General features: G+C 38.1%; 1 protein-coding gene across 41 annotated transcripts in view; it reads right to left on the bottom strand.

Moving 5' to 3' along the window:
- The window catches only part of TRDN (triadin), a 414,851-nt gene that overhangs the window by 333,703 nt on the left and 60,126 nt on the right, over nt 1-21,022 (bottom strand). The gene's annotated exons all lie outside the window — the stretch shown is intronic.

Below are 21,022 nucleotides of genomic sequence, written 5' to 3'. Positions count from 1 at the left end.
AGTAAAACTGAGAAGTCCCTTTATTATGATTTGTGATACATCAGGAAACATCTAGAATTGTCAAGGTGGTAATCATATCAAATTCCAGCTAGATTCAATTGTTTTATCTTTGTTAGATATCCCAGTACCTAAAAATAAAAAAAAAAGCATTTGAACTTCTAGTAACTTCAGTGGATAGTATTAGGAAAAAACTGAAGTCTGTAAATTTCCCTTTCTTATATCCTAAGGGGTATAAACTGTTTTTAAAATGAAAGATTAAATAATAAAAAATGCAAGCAAGTAAATAGACATATTACAGGTTTCCAATATGTTGTTCTTCTCATTCTAGCTACATGAAAATTGCTTGGAAAGTGTAAGGGTAGCCTTTAAGATCTGATTGAAAATGTGATCTAGCCAGAAATATGGTCTGAGTTGCATCTGATTTTTCAACAATCTATAATTAACTTTTAGATTTATGTTTTTTTCTTAATTTTAAAAACTACTTAAGTTTTCAGGGATTCTCTTCCTTTGATATCTTAAGAGACTAGAATTATATCAACATTTTATACTATCTAAAGGTTAAGTATGCCAAAATGAAGCTTTTACTCTGATTAAGATAGGAAATCATTGGAAGGTCTGAGCAGAGGAAAAAGTGATTTGATTTATATAACTTCATTTGCCACATTGAGGACTGAAAGAATGCCAGGTTGGAAGCAGGAAGATAAGTAAGGAGCCAAGTGAAAGGATCTATAATTCAAGAGGAAGAAGATGGTGATCTCTATATCACCCATACAGAAGGCGATAACTGTGTGTGATGAGGTGTGATTCGATTCTGAATGTACTTAAAAGACAGAATTGATGGCACAGACGGACAGTATTGGCTGCTGGATGTGAGAGAAAGCGAGAGGTTTGGAATAACTTCAAGGCTTTTGGATTGAGAAACTGGAAGAATGGAGCTACTATTTACTGAAATGGGGAGAACTAGAGAATCCCAGGGACAGAGGAGCCTAGTGGGCTGCCGTCTATGGGGTCGCACAGAGTCGGACACGACTGAAGCAACTTATCAGAGAGAAACAGGGTTTGTTGGGCAGAGTATTTAAGTAGCTAATTTTTAAACTTATTAAATTTGAGTTGTTGACTGGATCTTTAGGTAGAGATGTAGACATTTGTGTAGTTTAATATGATCTACAAAAATGAAGTTCTAGTTGAAGATGGAAACTTGGAAGTTCAACAGAGAATACAAAGAACTCAAAGCTATGTGATCACTAAGGAAGTGGAACTAGGAACAGTCCAACATTTAGAAGATAGGCAAATCAGAGAGATAAGGAAAAATCATCAATGAATTATGAGAAGGAGAGATGAGAGACAAAGAGACACACAAAGACAGATTAATTGAGAGGAAAGAAAAAAAGAAAGTATAATGTACTAGAGATCAAGTCAAGAAATTGTTTCAGTGAGGATAAAGTGAGCAGTTGGCAAATGTTGCTGATAAGTCAAGAAAGACAAAGACTTAGAATAGAACTTTAGACTTAATGATGAGGATGTCACTGGTAACCTTCAAAGGGCAATTTCAGTGAAATACATTCAAGACCAAATGGGAAGAACTTACAGATAATAAATGTATTTTACTGTAAAGTAAATGACAGAGATTGGGCAATAGTTGAAGGACTGGAACCATAGTGGGGTTTCCATTGTTTGTATTGTTCAAGAGGGAAGAATATTCTATTTTTATGCTGATGGGTAAGATCCCATAGAGAGGGGAAATAATATGAGAGAGGAGATTTCTGAGCAAAATTTTAATTTTATGTTCTGTTTCAGAGGATTCACAGCCCATCACAGGGATGCCAAGTTACAACTGGTCCCAGGGAAATGTACCTCCATGAATCAGTGACAGTATAACTTTACTCTTCCGACCGTATTTCACTGCATTCTGGAGAGTTTCATGTGAATAAGATATGGTAGTCTGAAAGGTGAGACTAAACCTTAGAGAAAGGAAATGAAATGGAATTTTATAATTGCAATTGAGAATTTTAAAAGAACTATATGTAAGAAACTGGATTGTTCTGGCACCATTAAAGGCATTTTTAGCAGCAGTATATTTTATATCTAATGGAAGAATATTGCAAATGGGATTTTTATGATTTGAATAGATTGAGACCATTTCCCCATTCCTCTTCTTTCTAAGTGTTCACTGAGGAACTTAATAAAATCCAACAAAATAGATAGTTTAATTATCCTTATGCTTAAATGCACTATATATATATATATGTATACTTTGCAGACATGCATATTGTATGGTTCTAAAATCATCAAACTGCATTATTTTTATTAAAAAAATGCTGGCTTGAGACCAGCTTCTGATTTTCAGTCAAATGAACAATAACTTTAAAAACATATAGGGATAGATATATCTCAAAAAAGATGGCAGTCCTCATGTTAATTCTGATTTCGACTCTCAGACATCACATCCAAATTACATCAGTGGGAATAATATTATACAATGCAACTAAACCTTTTATAGATGCCTTCTTTTTTAATCATACTTTCCTACCTCTCATGTTTCCATGAGTTAAATTACATACACTATAAAAAATATAATCATAAAAATGGTAGTAGCCAACACTTTTAGGGTGTATATTACCTGTCAGTAAGAACTTAAATGTATATTAACTCACTTTTTCCTTTCAAAAACTCAGTGAGGTAGGCATCTCTATTTTAAAGACAAAATTGAGACAGAGGGAATGTAAATAAGATGCCTAAGGCTACATAGCTAGTCAGTAATGGAACCAGATTTTGCTCTCTCCAGATCATGACTCAACTACTATACAATACTGCTACCAAAAAAACAATCAAAAATGTGAATTCAAAACTGGTTCCAGAGTATGATGTATTTCATCCAACATCTCAGCAAGACATTGCTGAGGCACTGAGACCCTGGAATACTTCCTGAGCTTCTGTTATATGAGATAAGAAATGTTTCTCAATATTCAACTCACTCTTAATTGTCTCTTATGTTTCTTGCAGAAAAATATACCACTGAATGCAAGGCTCCTTATAATCAGTAATTGGATTCTTGGCACTGATAAAAGAGTGCCAAGAGATGCAAGAGAGTCAAAGAAAGGTTTTAAGTTAAATAAGATTTTTATTCATCCAGTGTCTTTGAAGCCAAACTATATTGATACTTCATTTCTAAATGAGAACATACACAGGAAATTAAATTAGTCATCTTCTCTGCCTTACTCCTAAAGAACAAAGTTTGTGGTTTCATCATTATCTTTGACCATCAGTCTTACATATAACTGACTCTTCTCTATCTTTCAAATCCTGAGAAGCATCAGCAAATGACAACATTTACAAGCATGGGCTCAGAGTTCAGAATGATAGTGTTCAAGTTCAGCTCTCCTATCTAGTGCTAAACTGTGCAATAATGAAGACAGAGACAAAAGGAAAAATCAGTAATAATGCTTCTGTCTTTATTTACAATTTTGCTCATCCCAAATTTTTGCATTAGTTTTTAAATATTAGAGATGGTATTAAAATACTGGCATCTTAACTACAGAGTTGTTTGGAGCCTCTTAAATTTGGCAACCAGAGTGAGTGCTTTATTTAGCTGACTTAGTCCTAGTGTTTACACCATCCACATGCTGTGTGGTGTTGAGAAAATTAACTTCTGCCGTATCTATAAAATTCATTGATATATCTCCTTTTCTGAAGTCACTGGTCTAAACTAAGACCTCAACCCCTTATGCCTGTTGTCTTTATATTCAGCCTTCTCATACCTCAATTTATAATATGTCTAGTTCTGGCAAACAGTATTATACAGTATGATACAAAACCAAAGTACTCTGTGCTTCAGTTGGCTAGAATGAAAAATGACAATAAGAGTACCAATACTTCACAAGGCTGACATCAGTATTACATGAGATAATATATTCACAGCACATCGGAAAGTGCCTGGTAATTAATCAATGTCACTGAGGGAGAAGCAAGATTGCCTTTGAATTCTGAATGACCCAAGGGCTCTTCCCAGTTTGCTATCTGGGCCTAGTGGCTTCTCCTGCCCTCAGCAGCAGGCTCCGTGTATGATCTCATCTTTCTCAAGGTCTCCAAATGTTGCACAACTGTCATTTCCAGTAGCCCCTGGGGTGTTTGGGACCTTAGTTCTGACTGCATGGTATCCATTCCCAAAGGAGTGATCCCTCCAACTATAAGGCCAACCTCTTGCATTCCTTAAAGAAGGAACGAGCAATAGTGTCTCTCTGAGCCACTCCACAGGATGGCCAGAGAACCAGGCTTGTAGGCATCTTCTGACTCTCTGCCCATAAGTCTCTGCCAGATGCTATTTATTGAGCTTCATTCAACCTTACTATACATAAACTCTTCAGGTGTAAAGCACCTACAATAAAGTAAAAGATGTAGCAAGTGTTAGATAATTATTAATTCCATTTCAAGGAGATCCAACCAGTCCATCCTAAAGGAGATCAGTTCTGAGTGTTCATTGGAAGGACTGATGCTGAAGCTGAAACTCCAATACTTTGGCCACCTGATGCGAAGAGCTGACTCGTTGGAAAAGACCCTGATGCTGGGAGGTATTGAGGGCAGGAGGAGAAGGGGACGACAGAGGATGAGATGACTGGATGGCATCATCGACTCGATGGACATGGGTTTGGGTGGACTCCGGGAGCTGGTGATGGACAGGGAGGCCTGGCGTGCTGTGGTTCGTGGGGTTGTGTCTCTTTGCGACATGACTGAGCGACTGAACTGAACTGAACTGACTGAATTTTCAGAATCATCTAACTCACACATATGGTAGTCTGGGCTTCCCAGGTGGCTCAGTGGTTAAGAATCTGCCTGCCAATGCAGGAAATGCAGGAGACACAGGTTCACGTCCTGGCTTGCGAAGATCCTCTGGAGTAGGAGATGGCAATGCACTCCACTGGTCTTGACTGGAAAATCCCATGGACAGAGGAGCCTGGCGGGCTACAGTCCCTGGGGCCACAGAGAGTGGGCAACGACTGACACCCAGAGCACAGCGCATCACAGCAGTGCTCCACAAGTGTGCACTGCCATAAATATGACCCTGTGATCACTTAGTCCCTAAGTCCTCAAGGCCACATTGCTAGACCCTGTGACATCCAAACACCGCTTTCGTCAGGACTCAGGAAACAACCAGTGCTTGCCTCTTATCTCCCAGAAAATATTCACATCCAAATATTTGGATCTAATCTGAGCTAAGGATTTTTTAAGTGTCATAAACTCTACCTAAGTTAGAAAAAAATTCCACTTATATATATGTTGATGTGTCTATCTTAAACATATTAGTACTCAGTATCAGTTTAGTCAGTTCAGTCATTCAGTCATGTCCGACTCAAATATAAAATTCTTTTAACACAAATTATTTTGCATTTATTACATGAAATATCTTAAACGTAATATAATTAATGTTGTTGTTGTTTAGTCACAAAGTGGCATCCAGCTTTTTGCAACCCCATGGACTGTAGGCCACAGGTTCCTCTGTCCATGGAATTTCCCAGGCAAGAATAGTGTAGTGCGTTGCCATTTCCTTCCCCAGGGGATTTTCCCAACCCAAGGATCAAACCTGTGTCTCCTGCATTGGCATGCGGATTGTTTATTGCTGAGCCACGAGGGAAGCCCTATAATTAACATAGTGCTGCCATTTATGGGCTTGCTCTCTAGTTTTGATATGTGAGGGGTGTTATTTCATAATATATAGTGGTGATTCCAGACCTAAAGAAATTATTACATTTGAAATGTCTAGCTTCTCATTTTCTGCCATTAAGTGTTTCAACACTTCAGGCTCTGTTGGTGAAATTTAGACCAAGTTAAGAAAAATATTAGCAAATTATGCATCATTTAATATGCTATGAGTTACACAATAATTTTTGCTTGATGTACTGAGTTTTTGTTCTGGGTAAACAGAATTCCCTAGAACTTTACCAGTGCAGAATAGAGCTATTGATGTGTTTTCCCATTCCCAAGCTACCCATCAGCAGGAGAGGAAGGGAAACACAGGGAAGAAAAACAAGACAAAAAGATAAAATGATCTGAATGCTGTCAGAAAATAATGGTTGTCTGCCGTCTATGGGGTCACACAGAGTCGGACACGACTGAAGTGACTTAGCAGCAGCAGCAGCCACTATGTTATCAGGCTTCTTATATGCAGAAATGTAACTGAGAAAACACAAATTCTTATTAAACAGTTGAGACTTGAGATTTCACATCATTCAGAATAGTCAACTATTTCCTAAGGATATAAAGTCAAAATTCTGATTCAGCTTATTTTTAACCAGGACATATTAGAAACAAAAAGCACTCACAGTGAGTTTACTAGCCCTCTGACTCTTTGGACCTCAGAGTCTCCAGCATTGCTGATACTAGGCACAGACATTTAAGAAATAATGAACAAAAACAGGTGCTTTCACATCTACTAGAAAGGCTATTGGGTTTCCCTGGTGTCTCAGTGGTAAAGAACCTGCCTGCAATGCAGGAGAACTGGGTTGGATCCCTGGGTCAGGAAGATCCCCTGGAGAAGGGAATAGCTATTCACTCCAGTATTCTTGCCTGGAGAAGTCCATGGACAGAGGAGCCTGGTGGGCCATGGCCCATGGAGTTGCAAAGATTAAGACATGACTAAACACGAGAGACTAAACAGCAGCAGAAAGGTCACTGTCTTCATCAAAGTGATGATTACTCAAGATATTACATTGTAAGTGTTCTAGGTCCAGTGTGAAGTAACTTCCAATTTCTCACGGGTTAGACCAACAGCCTTGAATATATCTGGCTAAACTCAATCGTGTCAGAACTATCATCTTTAGCTGTTATCATCACAATGGAGACCCATTCAAGCTCTGACAGTCTTTTGCATTCCTTTTTTCTCCTGCAAGTTTATTGTTTTCATAGTCTCTATTTCATTTCAAATGGAAGATAATGCCAATACGAGAAATGAGAAGTAATACATCCAAGGAGGTCAAGAATTCAAGAAATGTTTGATCCAGCAACATTATTCCTTCATATTTAACCTCTAAACTGTATTTACATCCTTGCAAATGAAGTTTGTCAAACTTACACTAATTGGAATTACAAATTTTCCCATTACTTTCTCTTGAAAAATTCAGCAAATAACTATATATTTGTAAGACTGCTTCAGTTCTAGAGATAACACATGATATTTTGGTATCCAGTAAGCTACTTTTGTTGTACCCAACATAGTGAAAAATTGTGGCCCTAAAATAGCTTTTCTAAAAATAGATTTTCTATCCAAGAAATATTTTGAGAGGCCCATTTTTTAATATCCTGTCTTTAAAACCACTTATAGTAGCACTTCAAAATGATTTACAGTGAAGAGTTAATAGGAGTGGATATGACTGATAAGGGTTTGAAAGAAGCAAAGGTAAAAATAATAATAAAATGGAGAGGAGGCCAAAGAAAATCAAATTCAGCTACTGTAGTACATGCTTTGGATTAAGTAACAGATTCTCACATGGACAAAAATATGAAATTTAATCTATGTTGCAATATTTCTTTGAAATTGAAAATATAGGTTAAAATGATTTTTGTATTAATTTACATTTTGTCATTAAGCAAGAAATATAAATATTAGATCAGTTCCTTTCTGAGAAGGAACTCAGGGTTGGCACTGCTGATAGAGAACCCACCTACCATAAGAGATGTAAGAGACCTGTGTTTGATCCCTGAGTGGGGAAGATTCCCTGGAGGAAGGCATGGCAACCCACTCCAGTATTCTTGTCTGGAGAATCCTATGGACAGAGGAGCCTTGTGGGCTACAGTCCATACGGTCATACAGAGTTGGACATGACTAAAGTGACTTAGCACACAGGAACACAATTAAGTCATGAGTAATTTGTGAGATGCTTCTATACAGCATCTTTCAGATGTTTTTGCAGAGAAAAGTATATGATGAAATCTCATTTTGATATGTTTAAATGATGTCTTTTACAAATGAGTACCACGACAATGCCATACTCAATAACATGTTATATTTTAAAACTATAAAAACATTGTGAAAAGTTGTATGTAATCTCCTGCCCTGAATTACATAAATAATTTAACTTCAAAATCAAGTGTCTCTTGTATAGATTTTCCTTCCAATAGATTTTTAACACAGGTCACATAGAGAGGTTGAAATTTCCTATAATCTTTTATCCTCACCCTCAATGAATAACCCTCAGAATATGGTGATATAAAAAGCTGGACTCATGAAATTCCTGTGGTACTTCTGATGGTCGCCACACTAAGAATGATTTTTACTAATGCCTGTGGTGCTGGGGTCTGAAGAGGGAACAACAGGCGCTTGGGAACAAAAAATGGGTGAAAAGTGAAGGAGGCAGTGGAATCTGGAGCCTGGGAAGGCTGAGATAACACAATGGAAACCGCTTCGGTCGTATGACCTCCAAGCCTCCCTCTTCAAAAAGGAGACGCTCTCATGCTTCTCATGGAGCTAACTATGCACCTCAGGCAGGACTAACGATGCCAAAAGGAGGCTCTGGCAGGAGCTGGGGCTGCTGCAGGAGGGGCCGCTTGTCACCACGCCAACAAGGCGAGCCGAGGGATCAGGGACAACAGGCGTGTGCAGCTGCACCTGGCCAGCTGCAGTGACCTTCCTGGTCCTGCTTGCCTCTGCCTCCCAAGTCTCCCACACAATGATTCTTCCGGCTCACACAAGCCCACAACTATGCAGACGAGGGAATTCTGAAAGACACAGTCTTATCTTAGCCAAAGGGACTCAATACAAACTCACCACACCTAGCTTTGATAATTATCAACATTTTCACAGTTATATATTTCTTCTCTCCCACCCTTTTCCTTTTTCTGGCTTACTAAATATTTTAAAGCAAATCTTAGATGCTTAAATTCTAAATCCAAGATCCATAAATACTTCAATAAACATGTCTTTTCCATCATTTGTCTGATTGTTTTTTGTTTGAGGTCAAAAAATGTCCAAAGAATGTTTTTATCTTTCTTTTGCCAAAGTCTGGAATCAGCTACTTCTTGAAGGAGTCATGGTTCTTTTTATTGGGAAATGGTATTTTGAGACTAAAATTTGATCATCAGCGGTGCTAAGGCAATGGCACCCCACTCAGAGAAGGCAATGGCACCCCACTCCAGTACTCTTGCCTGAAAAATCCCATGGACAGAGGAACCTGGTGGGCTGCAGTCCATGGGGTCGCTAAGAGTCAGACACGACTGAGCGACTTCACTTTCACTTTTCACTTTCATGCACTGGAGAAGGAAATGGCAACCCACTCCAGTGTTCTTGCCTGGAGAATCCCAGGGACGGGGGAGCCTGGTGGGCTGCTGTCCATGGGGTCGCACAGAGTCGAACACAACTGAAGCGACTTAGCAGCGGTGCTCATTGAGTTGGATTGTTGTGGCAAGAAATATTAAATTTCAAAAAAGGTATGTGTTTACACTGATATTTCCAAGTAAAATCTGGAATTTTCACCCACCTTTTCAGCTATGATACACTTCTCTTCTGTTGAAAATATTATTTCTTAATAATATCAATTGAATTAATTACTTCATTTTTTCTACAGTATACCAATAAGAATTTCAAATAAAATGACATCAATACTACTAATAACAATAAAAGCAGTGAATGGAGTTTCAGATCTCTTTTCGTTTCTTTTTGTACTTGAACTATACCACAATAAGGACAGAGAGTCTGAATTGTATGTTTTAAAGTTATTTGAAGTAATTATTTTCTTTGGTTATACCAATAACTTCACATATAGTTAGATTCATTTGCTTCCATGTGTTTTCAGATTTGGGGGCTTATTTAAATTATTTAAAATATAAAAAGACATTTATGAGTTCTCGAAGTCAAAATCCATTTAAGAGCACATCTTAAGAAAATTGTGGGACTTCCCTGCTGGTCCAGTGGCCAAGACTCTGTGCTCCTAATGCAGGGGCCCCAGATTCAATCCTTTAGATCCCACATGCCGCAACTAAGACTGAGGATCTGGAGTGCTGCACTCAGACCCGGCGTCGTAGACAAATAGATAAATAAATAAATATTTTAAAAAGAAAGAAAGAGAGAAAATTGTGTTGCTATTCTGATCACTTGCTGTAGTGTCTTCTTCTTTCAACAGCTACCTAATTTTGTTAATTTTGACTTATCCTTTCATTATTTCATGTATTTCTTTCACATACATACTTATATGTAAAGGAATATATCTAAAATTATAAACAGGGGAATAATAAAATGAGATTTGCAATTTGCAGTAGTGTGGCCAAAGAATGAGCAAGGAGGCAGAGGTAAGATTAGAGGCAAAGAGAAAATATGAGGCTCCTCTATCTGGGGGAAACTAAGGCAGGAGTTATAGAGACAAGGTCAGAGTAAGCAGAATCAAGGGAACTTTAGAAAGTAGAAACAATTCTTTTTGATCGCTGAATGTTCACGAGTAGTGGGGAAAGAGTTTGAGGAGTCTCATGATTCTAATTAAAGAAACAGGAAACTAGATTTCTAAAATTGGAGCGTGATTAGGGACAAAGATGTGAACTGGGAAGTTATTATGTGTGAAGGTCAGTTATAAGCAAACTTCTGAGCAAGTAGGTCAATTAAAAGGAAAATAAAAACACTGATGAGCTCTTTTTTTTTTTTTTCAAAATAAAAATCACTTACTGACTCCCATGGTGGGAAGAATGTATTTCTTAAAACTTATCTTGGATGCTTTAATTGTTTAGAACTGTATCACTGTTTTTGGCCTTGAATCTAACTATCTGACCATTTTAAGGAAGGGTTGATCCTATTATTAGACTGAAAGCCATATATTAAAGATAAGCAAGCTAAATATGATGGCAACTTACTCATCACTTGTATGGGAAACTCAAAGTCATCACAGCAATGGAATAAGGTGGTATTGTCTAACAGGGGAAAGAAGCTGCTGCTGCTGCTGCTGCTAAGTCGCTTCAGTCATGTCCGACTCTGTGCAACCCCATAGACGGCAGCCCACGAGGCTCCCCCGTCCCTGGGATTCTCCAGGCAAGAACACTGGAGTGGGTTGCCATTGCCTTCTCCGATACAATAAAAAAAAAAAAAAAAAAAAACACATTTAAATAAAAAAAAAATAAAACACAATTGGAAAAGAATAAAAATCATAAGAGGTCATGTTTTTAATAAGCAAGTGTCAGTCAACGGTTCTAGTACTGCAAGATTTAACTGAGATGAAGATAACTATGCTACTTGTTCTTTTGTTCATCTGTTCCGTTTCTTTATTTAGAAATCAAGTGTATATTTGAAACATTTCAGCAGAGTGATAGAATAGTGTCAGATTATCTCTTAGAGGGGCTTGGCCACAGGGACAGAAACAAAAAGGTTTGCATTAAGAGCTAAATAGGGATATAGGGATGTGAGGGAAATTTGTCGGTTTTTTCAAGTTAGAAAACACATAAACATGTAGAATGGAAAGAGGGGATACAGCAAAGACTGACGGTACAGGAATGAGATGTCATTTAAACCTAGAAACATTTAGATGTAGCAACATTGAAAACACACCTTCATGAGGCCTTCTCCTATCATACCACACCCTCCCACACACGTGTTTCTTTAAGAGTAATAATCCCTTTTAAAAAGCAAGATCTTCCTGAAGCGGTAACTTGTACTTCTTTGTTAGAAAGCCATTAGACAGGTGGTTCTAAAACCATAGCAGCCTTTGTAAGCAAACAAAAACTAAAGCCTTCAAATGCCTCAAGGTTAAGAAATCAGATCTGAGGACAACAAGTTGCAAAGAGACAACTATCCCTTCCCAAATTAGGCAAAGGCTTTGGCTGCAGCCTATCAAACGACTCCCTTCCTTTGCTTCTGCCTCTTCTTCTAGGTGTGAAAGTGTTAGTCACTCAGTCCTGACTGACTTTTTGTGATCCCAAGGACTACAGCCTGCCAGGCTCCTCTGTCCATGGAATTCTCCAGGCAATAATACTGGAGCGGGTAGCCTTTCTCCTCTCCAGGGGATCTTCCTGACTCGGATATCAAACCCTGGTCTCCTGCCCTGCAGGCAGATTCTTTATAATTTCTCCTAGGTGGTACAGTGGTAAAGAATCGGCCTGACAATGCAGGGAATGCAGGAAATCTGGGTTCCATTCCTGGGTTAGGAAGATCCCCTGGAGTAGGAAATGGCAACCTGTTCCAGTATTCTTGCTGGGGAAATCCCATGGACAGAAGAGCCTGACTAGCTACAGTCCATGGGGTCATAAGAGTCAGACACAACAGCATACAGCACACTTCTCGATAGAAGTTTTTTCCAAGGTCCTGTCAGCAGAGCACTGCTAACCACTCGTGGTTTGGTGCAGTCCGATAGGAATCAGCTTTTGCTCATATTCTTAACATTTTGAGTTTGCCTTAGTTTATCTTTTAACATTCCTGATAACCACATATCCCCAAATCATTTTCTCTCCCTTTCTCTCTCCACCTCTCTCATCATCCTCTTCCTGTCTCTCTCTCCTCCCTCTGTGCTCTGGATACTGCCTGTATTAGATTGCAAAGACAGGCTGCTCCATCTGTTAGTGAGAATGATGCAAAAAATAAAGGGTGAACACAAAGCCCCTGAAGTGCATCAGATACTAAAAAATAAAACCCATTATGAGTTACAATTTTGAAAAAAAAACAAACAAAATACTTTCAGATGTAGATACTTAGATGCATTTAAAGCAAAGAAAAACTAGGATCCTGATTTACAAGCAATTTTAGTGAGTTCGTAAGGAGTACATCAAGGCTATATATTGTCCCCCTGCTTATTTAAGTTATATGCAGGGTACATCATGCAAAATGCCAGGCTAGATGAAGCACAAGCTGGAATCAAGATTGCCGGGAAAAATATCAATAACCTCAGATACATAGTTACACTGCCATTATGGCAGAAAGCAAACTAAAGAGCCTCTTGATGAAAGTGAAAGAGGAGAGTGAAAAAGTTACCTTAAAACTCAACGTTCAGAAAACTAATATTAAGACATCCAGTCCCATCACTTCATAGCAGATGGGGAAACAATGGAAACAGTGACAGACTTTATTTTCTTGGGCTCCAAAATCACTGCAGATGGTGACTGCAGCCATGAAATTAAGATGCTTGCTCCTTGGAAGAAAAGCTATGACCAACATAGACAGCATATTAGAAAGCAGAGACATTACGTTGCTGAAAAAGGTTCATCTAGTTAAAGCTATGGTTTTTTTCGGTAGTCGTGTATGGATGTGAGAATTGGACTACAAAGAAAGCTGAGTGCCGAAGAAATGATTCCTTTGAACTGTGGTGCTGAAGAAGACTCTTGAGAGTCCCTTGGACTGCAAGGAGATCCAACCAGTCTATCCTCAAGGAAATCAGTCCTGAATATTCAATGGAAGGACTGATGCTGAAGCTGAATTCCAATACTTTTGGCCACCTGATGCGAAGAACTGACTCATTTGAAAAGACCCTGATGCTGGGAAAGACTCAAGTCAGGAGGAGAAGGGGGCGACAGAGGATAAGATGGTTGGATGGCATCACCGATTCGATGGACATGAGTTTGAATAAGCTCCACGAGTTGGTGATGGACAAGGAGGCTTGGCATGCTGCAGTCTATGGGGTTGCAAAGAGTCCCACAGGCCTGAATGACTGAACTGACTGACTTAGTGAGTTCATTGTTTTATTGACCACCTGAGGAAATGACTGTGACTTTTTCTAATCTACATCTGAATAGTCAGAGGCTCCAATTCTTGCCATTCAACATCGGAGGCGTGTGCATTTTCCTTCTGATTTTTAACATTTTTGCAATTGAAATATTCCCACACTCATCTTCACTATTAACTAACTTCAATATTTTAGAAATGTACACTTGTGTGGAAACTTAATAAAATTAAAAACAAGCAACTTTAGTTTAAATCATGTGATTATGTCAGTGTTAAACAGTTTCACAGTATGTTTCTAAGTTGTCCTTCACTGTACCTCAACTGTTACTTTTTGAGGCAGTAAGAAGCATTAATGCAAATAAATGTACATTTCACCTTTCTTTCTCAATATGACCCCAATCAACCAATTTTTTTGCTGGCAAAATTGCGTTGCAGATGTTTAAGCCTGGAATATTTCCAGCTAGCTGGAGCTAGATCCATGTCATTTTATATCCAAGGGCATTTTATATCCTGAAATAAAAGTCACAAACAACTTTTGGCTGTTGTTTTTTATTCTTATCAAGCATCTATAGAAAAATTTAAGAGTCTTATTATACTTTTATTAATAAGCATGGTGTGGATGTTATTACATCAATTGAAAAAATTAACTTTCCTCCTCTTAGAAAAGTATATTATAGCTGAAATATAAATATAATCCCAATGTTACATGAATTAATAAGGAATGAGAAAGCAAGTTTTCTGTAGATTTATATTAGTAGATTTCTACAGATTTTTTTTTCCAAGCTATAGAATTAATTTTCTGGTAGCAGAAGAAGAGTTAAAATATCATAGTACTCCAGTTAGATGACTTACTTGGATCAGTATGTTATAAACTTAGCAGACCAGTGAAGAAGAAAGATATTAAATTTGAGGTTAATATAGCAATTAGCATATTCTGACTAATTATTTAATAAACATGTATTTCATCAAGTTAAGATTTGGTTTGAGAAACTCTTGACTATATTATATATTCTCTTTAGCTATTCTATCACTATGTTAGCCACAGAAATCATTTTAAAGTTATTTTCACCACATTAAAATGTAGCATGTAGGGTCATGAATTATGTACTTATTATATAGCATACAAAAATAACAAACTATTTCAGAAAGGCTAAGAAGATTCCCTCAGTGTGAAAATAAAATAGAATACTTTAATCATTGTATTTCTATTGTGTAACTGGGAAAATCTATGTATATTCAAATGATATTTAAAATTGGAAAGCATGTAGTCAATCCATCTTTTTGAAATATGCCTATTCATCTTTCTGAAACACTGAATAGCCTTAAAGTCATGAAGAATAAATTAAAATAATACTAACTACAATTTATCTAACAATTACTATGTGCCATTCAAAATTCCAAGTGTCTTGTATATATTACCTCATTCAGTGTTCATAGAACCACATGAAGCAGATACTATCATTGCCTACAGAGAATGAAACTGAGGCACAGAAAGTCATGTTTCCATGGTTACATAGCTACTAACTGGAGTGAGGGCTTCAGTCCAGAGCCTGCACTTCACTACTTCACTCGGGTCTTGAGGTCCATGTGTTCTTTTATTATTGCTGTCTTGTGTTTTTGCTTGTTTGCTTGCTATGTATGCTTAGCAAATAACTCCTGTTAAGCTCATACAAATTGTACCAAACAGTATGTGGCAGGCAGTCAGCAGGCTAACAAGAATAGTAAGATAAATGAGACAATCTTTTCTTTGAGATGCTTAAGTTTCAATCAGGGAAACAGAAGTTTAAAAAGTGAATCCTAACACTTTCAAAGTCATCATAAGGAACAACTATGCTCATTACTCAGCATTCAGAGTGTAAAAAATGCTACCACATTTTCCTTTATTTATTTACTTATATATTCATGCTTTCATCTTAGCATTCATTCAGATGTTTATTGAGCTCACAGTGCTAAACACGTCTAAGTACTAGAAAAATCAAGCAGATAAAACAGTCAGTCACTTTCCTTGCAAAACTAACAGATCAGTAGAGAAGAGAGATATTAAATAAATAATCACACACAATCAAAGATATATACAACTTGTAATAAGTGCTGTGAGTAAAGAGTAAATGATATAATGGGGAATTAGGATAGAGTACCTTGATTTACATTGAAAGTTCAGAAAAGGTTTCTCTAAGGAAGCAAATCCAAGCGCAGCACGAAAAGATATTTAATAGCTGGACCATTGAAAAGTGGGTATTAACATTTGATATGATTTATAATTGTATCCAACTAGATGCGTTTATAAATATAAACTATCATTTGCCAAGGTTCAAATGAACGGAATAGAGCATTGGTATCAAATTTGGGGGTTTTTGACCTTGAAAACTGCCACCAGCAAAAACCTGGAGCCCTACATCGAATTGCTAACTTTTTATTTTGTAAGAAAATGTCATTTAAAAAACTAACAGAAACAGTACCTACCATTATCATCATTTCAAAAGAAAATTTTAAGACCAAAAATGTATAAATAATAGAAATAAGGACACATCTTTAAAGTGGATAAATTCTTCTTTATCTTTTTCTTCATTTCATGAAGAATCAACAAAATTTGATTAGGATCTGGGAACCACTGGACTACAAAAACTGCTATCTCCTTAAGGTGTTTAAGAGCAGATTGGAATTAAGTAATGAAATGTATCCTTTTAGATATGGTGACCAAGAGGACTAAATAAGCCTGGGACGCTGAACAGAAAATGTGGGGTTGGAGATAAGACTTGAATCAGAATAAGAAGCACACAAAATGTCAACTATTCTTGAAAACTCAGTACACAGGAGAACTGATAAAGTCTTAAAATGTTGCATTTAGTGTTCCAGTTTTCCAAGTCTCCTGAAATGCAGTAACAAATTCATGTATATACAGTCACACAGTCATTTCTATACACACACACACACAGACACACATATACATATATACATAACTATTAAATGTTAAATTTAAACATTCTGATTGACTTTGGGTCTTCCCTAAGTCATTTTGCTCCTCTCAACTCAAACCCTGACAAACAGTGCACCTGTTTTACTGGGCTAAGTGCCAAGGGAAGAAAAATCAGGGAAATTAATTTTCAAGAGCAGTAGATAAATGGCACACCTCATTAGAAAATCTATTTAAAAGGCGCATCAGGAGATGTCTGCAAGACGTTCATAAGAAATTGATGCTTCTTACCATCATATTCTTGCTGGCTCTCTTCTCAGATTACTGATCTTACTTCCTGGTAATAAGATTCAAATTCAAGTTACATTTAATGAGTGCTTCCTATGTGCCAAACAGGTATGTTTTACATAGATTATCTTCTCTATTTTTTCAAAATTGTTTTGAAATATTTTGTGGAATATCTGCAAAAAATTACTTTATGTGCTTTGAGACCCCCCGGATATAGCCACATAATGATTTTCCCTTCTTATGGATGAAGATGCTAATAAATTATGACCCTTGTTCTTAAGTTAAGAAAAGCCACAAATCACTACAATTTATTCCCGTACATTCTGACCTAGAGGAAGATCATTAACATCCACAAAGGCCTGTAAGTTTGTAGTCATTTCTTTAGCAATAAAAAAATAAAAAAACTTGCTTGCATTTATTGTTTAGAGAGCAAGTTGTATCTGTAAATAAGACAAAGAAGTCTATAAGGAGTATCAACAAAGACCACAAATTCTGATACGGAGTCATTAAATTATCAGGACACCCCTCTGTTTTCTGGAAGGACCTCCTGGCTGAGTCTACAGAAGCTTGGGGGCAAGGCCTCTAGCAGCCTTGTGATCTCCATTCCACTCTCGCAGGTGTCCTGTTTTGGATGATACAGTCATCCTATGGTGTGGCTTTGTGTGCTCTCTAATCTCTAACTAGAACTGTTTCCCAGGATTCCCTTCTATGAATGTTCCAGGTAACTGTTGTGTGTGAGAGAAATTTATAGGAGCTGTGGAAGACAAAATAGAAGTAATAACCATGAAGGTTGGTGTAGAGCAGGCTTCGTCACCTCTCATGCAATGCACATCATGACAAACATACAGGCTGATCTTGACCGGTGACAGCAGTGGACTGCATGTCTTTGAGTTCCCACTGGATTTCCTCCTTCAGCATCTCAAAACCCTGGTGTAAGGCTCGTGTGTTCCCAAGGTGGAAGGCACCAGCTTATATTGAAGCTCACCCACATCATCGTAATTAGAAGTGGTAAGAGTCAAACGAGGGTTCCATTCATCCTTAGTCTCCCCTTTCTACTTCCATCTGTCCTTTTCAGTGAAGGGGTTCAGGATATGCTACCCCAACCTGTGGCTCCATAGCATACCAAGCTGGAACAATTAGAGAAAGAGCATGTGCAAGAATTTTCTGATCTTCCTCTGAAGCAGGTCATAAATCCTTCTGTGAGAGGGCACCCACTATGCCCAGAGGAAAGTAATGTCCTTGTCCCCAAAAGTCCAGAGGAATCTGAATGAACAGGCCTCACTGTGTCCTCCAGCTCACTATAGTTAGCTCAGACCCTTTTTGGTCCTGTCACATTTTTTTACCACTTTTCATCAAAGCAACCACTAAAATGCTCAAGTCTAACTGCCCCTTAAGGTCTTCATTGCCTTATGAAGGGCTCCTATGTCACATAAAACTTATATTAAATAAATCTGAATGCCTTTCTCTTGTTAATTTGTCTTTTGCTAGAGGGGCCCTAGCCAAGAATTTAGAAAGAGAAAAGAAAAAGTTATGTTTCTCTTCTACCCTGTCTTCAACTCTGTTGACTTCTGACCCTGTACCAGATAAATTACAACAGCCTCATCTAGACTGCTTAATCAGCTTCCAAGAATGTCCAAGTCACACAAAATAAATTCCCTATTTTACATTACTTATAGATGGTCAGCACCGAAATCAGATTGATATATTCTTTGCAGCCAAAGATGGAGAAGCTCTATACAGTCAGCAAAAACAAGACCAGGAGCTGACTGTGGCTCAGACCATGAACTCCTTATTGCCAAATTCAGACTTAAATTGAAGAAAGTAGGGAAAACCACTAGACCATCCAGGTATGACCTAAATCAAATCCCTTATGATTATACAGTGGAAGTGAGAAATAGATTTAAGGGCCTAGATCTGATAGATAGAGTGCCTGATGAACTATGGAATGAGGTTCCTGACATTGTACAGGAGACAGGGATCAAGACCATCCCCATGGAAAAGAAATGCAAAAAAGCAAAATGGCTGTCTGGGGAGGCCTTACAAATAGCTGTGAAAAGAAGAGAAGCGAAAAACAAAGGAGAAAAGGAAAGATATAAACATCTGAATGCAGAATTCCTAAGAATAGCAAGAAGAGATAAGAAAGCCTTCCTCAGTGATCAATGCAAAGAAATAGAGGAAAACAACAGAATGGGAAAGACTAGAGATCTCTTCAAGAAAATCAGAGATACCAAAGGAACATTTCATGCAAAGATGGGCTCGATAAAGGACAGAAATGGTATGGACCTAACAGAAGCAGAAGATATTAAGAAGAGATGGCAAGAATACACAGAAGAACTGTACAAAAAAGATCTTCACGACCAAGATAATCACGATGGTGTGATCACTGACCTAGAGCCAGACATCCTGGAATGTGAAGTCAAGTGGACCTTAGAAAGCATCACTATGAACAAAGCTACTGGAGGTGATAGAATTCCAGTTGAGCTATTCCAAATCCTGAAAGATGATGCTGTGAAAGTGCTGCACTCAATATGCCAGCCAATTTGGAAAACTCAGCAGTGGCCACAGGACTGGAAAGGTAAGTTTTCATTCCAATCCCAAAGAAAGGCAATGCCAAAGAATGCTCAAACTACTGCACAGTTGCACTCATCTCACACACTAGTAAAGTAATGCTTAAAATTCTCCAAGCCAGGCTTCAGCAATATGTGAACCGTGAACTTCCTGATGTTCAAGTTGGTTTTAGAAAAGGCAGAGGAACCAGAGATCAAATTGCCAATATCCACTGGATCATGGAAAAAGCAAGAGAGTTCCAGAAAAACATCTATTTCTGCTTTAGTGACTATGCCAAAGCTTTTGACTGTGTGGATCACAATAAACTGTGGAAAATTCTGAAAGAGATGGGAATACCAGACCACCTGATCTGCCTCTTGAGAAATTTGTATGCAGGTCAGGAAGCAACAGTTAGAACTGGACATGGAACAACAGACTGGTTCCAAATAGGAAAAGGAGTTCGTCAAGGCTGTATATTGTCACCCTGTTTATTTAACTTCTATGCAGAGTACATTATGAGAAACGCTGGACTGGAAGAAACACAAGCTGGAATCAAGATTGCCAGGAGAAATATCAATCACCTCAGATATGCAGATGACACCATCCTTATGGCAGAAAGTGAAGAGGAACTCAAAAGCCTCTTGATGAAAGTGAAAGTGGAAAGTGAAAAATTTGCCTTAAAGCTCAACATTCAGAAAACGAAGATCATGGCATCCGGTCCCATCACTTCATGTGAAATAGATGGGGAAACAGTGGAAACAGTGTCAGACTTTATTTTTCTGGGCTCCAAAATCACTGCAGATGGTGACTGAAGCCATGAAATTAAAAGACGCTTGCTCCTTGGAAGGGAAGTTATGACCAACCTAGATAGCATATTCAAAAGCAGAGACATTACTTTGCCAACAAAGGTCCATCTAGTCAAGGCTATGGTTTTTCCTGTGGTCATGTATGGGTGTGAGAGTTGGACTGTGAAGAAGGCTGAGCGCCAAAGAATTGATGCTTTTGAACTGTGGTGTTGGAGAAGACTCTTGAGAGTCCCTTGGACTGCAAGGAGATCCAACCAGTCCATTCTGAAGGAGATCATCCCTGGGATTTCTTTGGAAGGAATGATGCTAAAGCTGAAACTCCAGTACTTTGGCCACCTCATGTGAACAGTTGACTCATTGGAAAAGACTCTGATGCTGGGGGGGATTGCGGGCAAGAGGAAAAGGGGACGACAGAGGATGAGATGGCTGGATGGCATCACTGACTCGATGGACGTGAGTCTGAGTGAACTCTGGGAGTTGGTGATGGACAGGGAGGCCTGGTGTGCTGTGATTCATGGGGTTGCAAAGGGTTGGACACGACTGAGTGACTGATCTGGTCTGATCTGATCTGATAGTGACTCTACTCCGATCAAAGTAGACAAGAGTATTACTGGAATAGTATTTCGACATTGCATTTAGTAAGAAATGAAGGGTAGGTGAAATCTCTTATGTAGTATCTGATTTTGGTGTCCTAAAATTTGTCCTATTTGAAAAGATGAAGCAAAGTCACAAATTTTTCAGACCAGGAATCCAGGTGTCATCCCTAGTTTACAGACAAGAAAATGTAACCACCTAGTAATGCTAACTTGTAGGCTATAGAGATATAAGTGAACCCAGTCTTTTGAATTA

Source organism: Bubalus kerabau, chromosome 9, assembly GCF_029407905.1.
Source record: "Bubalus kerabau isolate K-KA32 ecotype Philippines breed swamp buffalo chromosome 9, PCC_UOA_SB_1v2, whole genome shotgun sequence".
NCBI lineage: Eukaryota > Metazoa > Chordata > Mammalia > Artiodactyla > Bovidae > Bubalus > Bubalus kerabau.
Note: the sequence above shows the minus strand (reverse complement) of the source record. Positions and strands in the feature narration are given on the sequence as shown.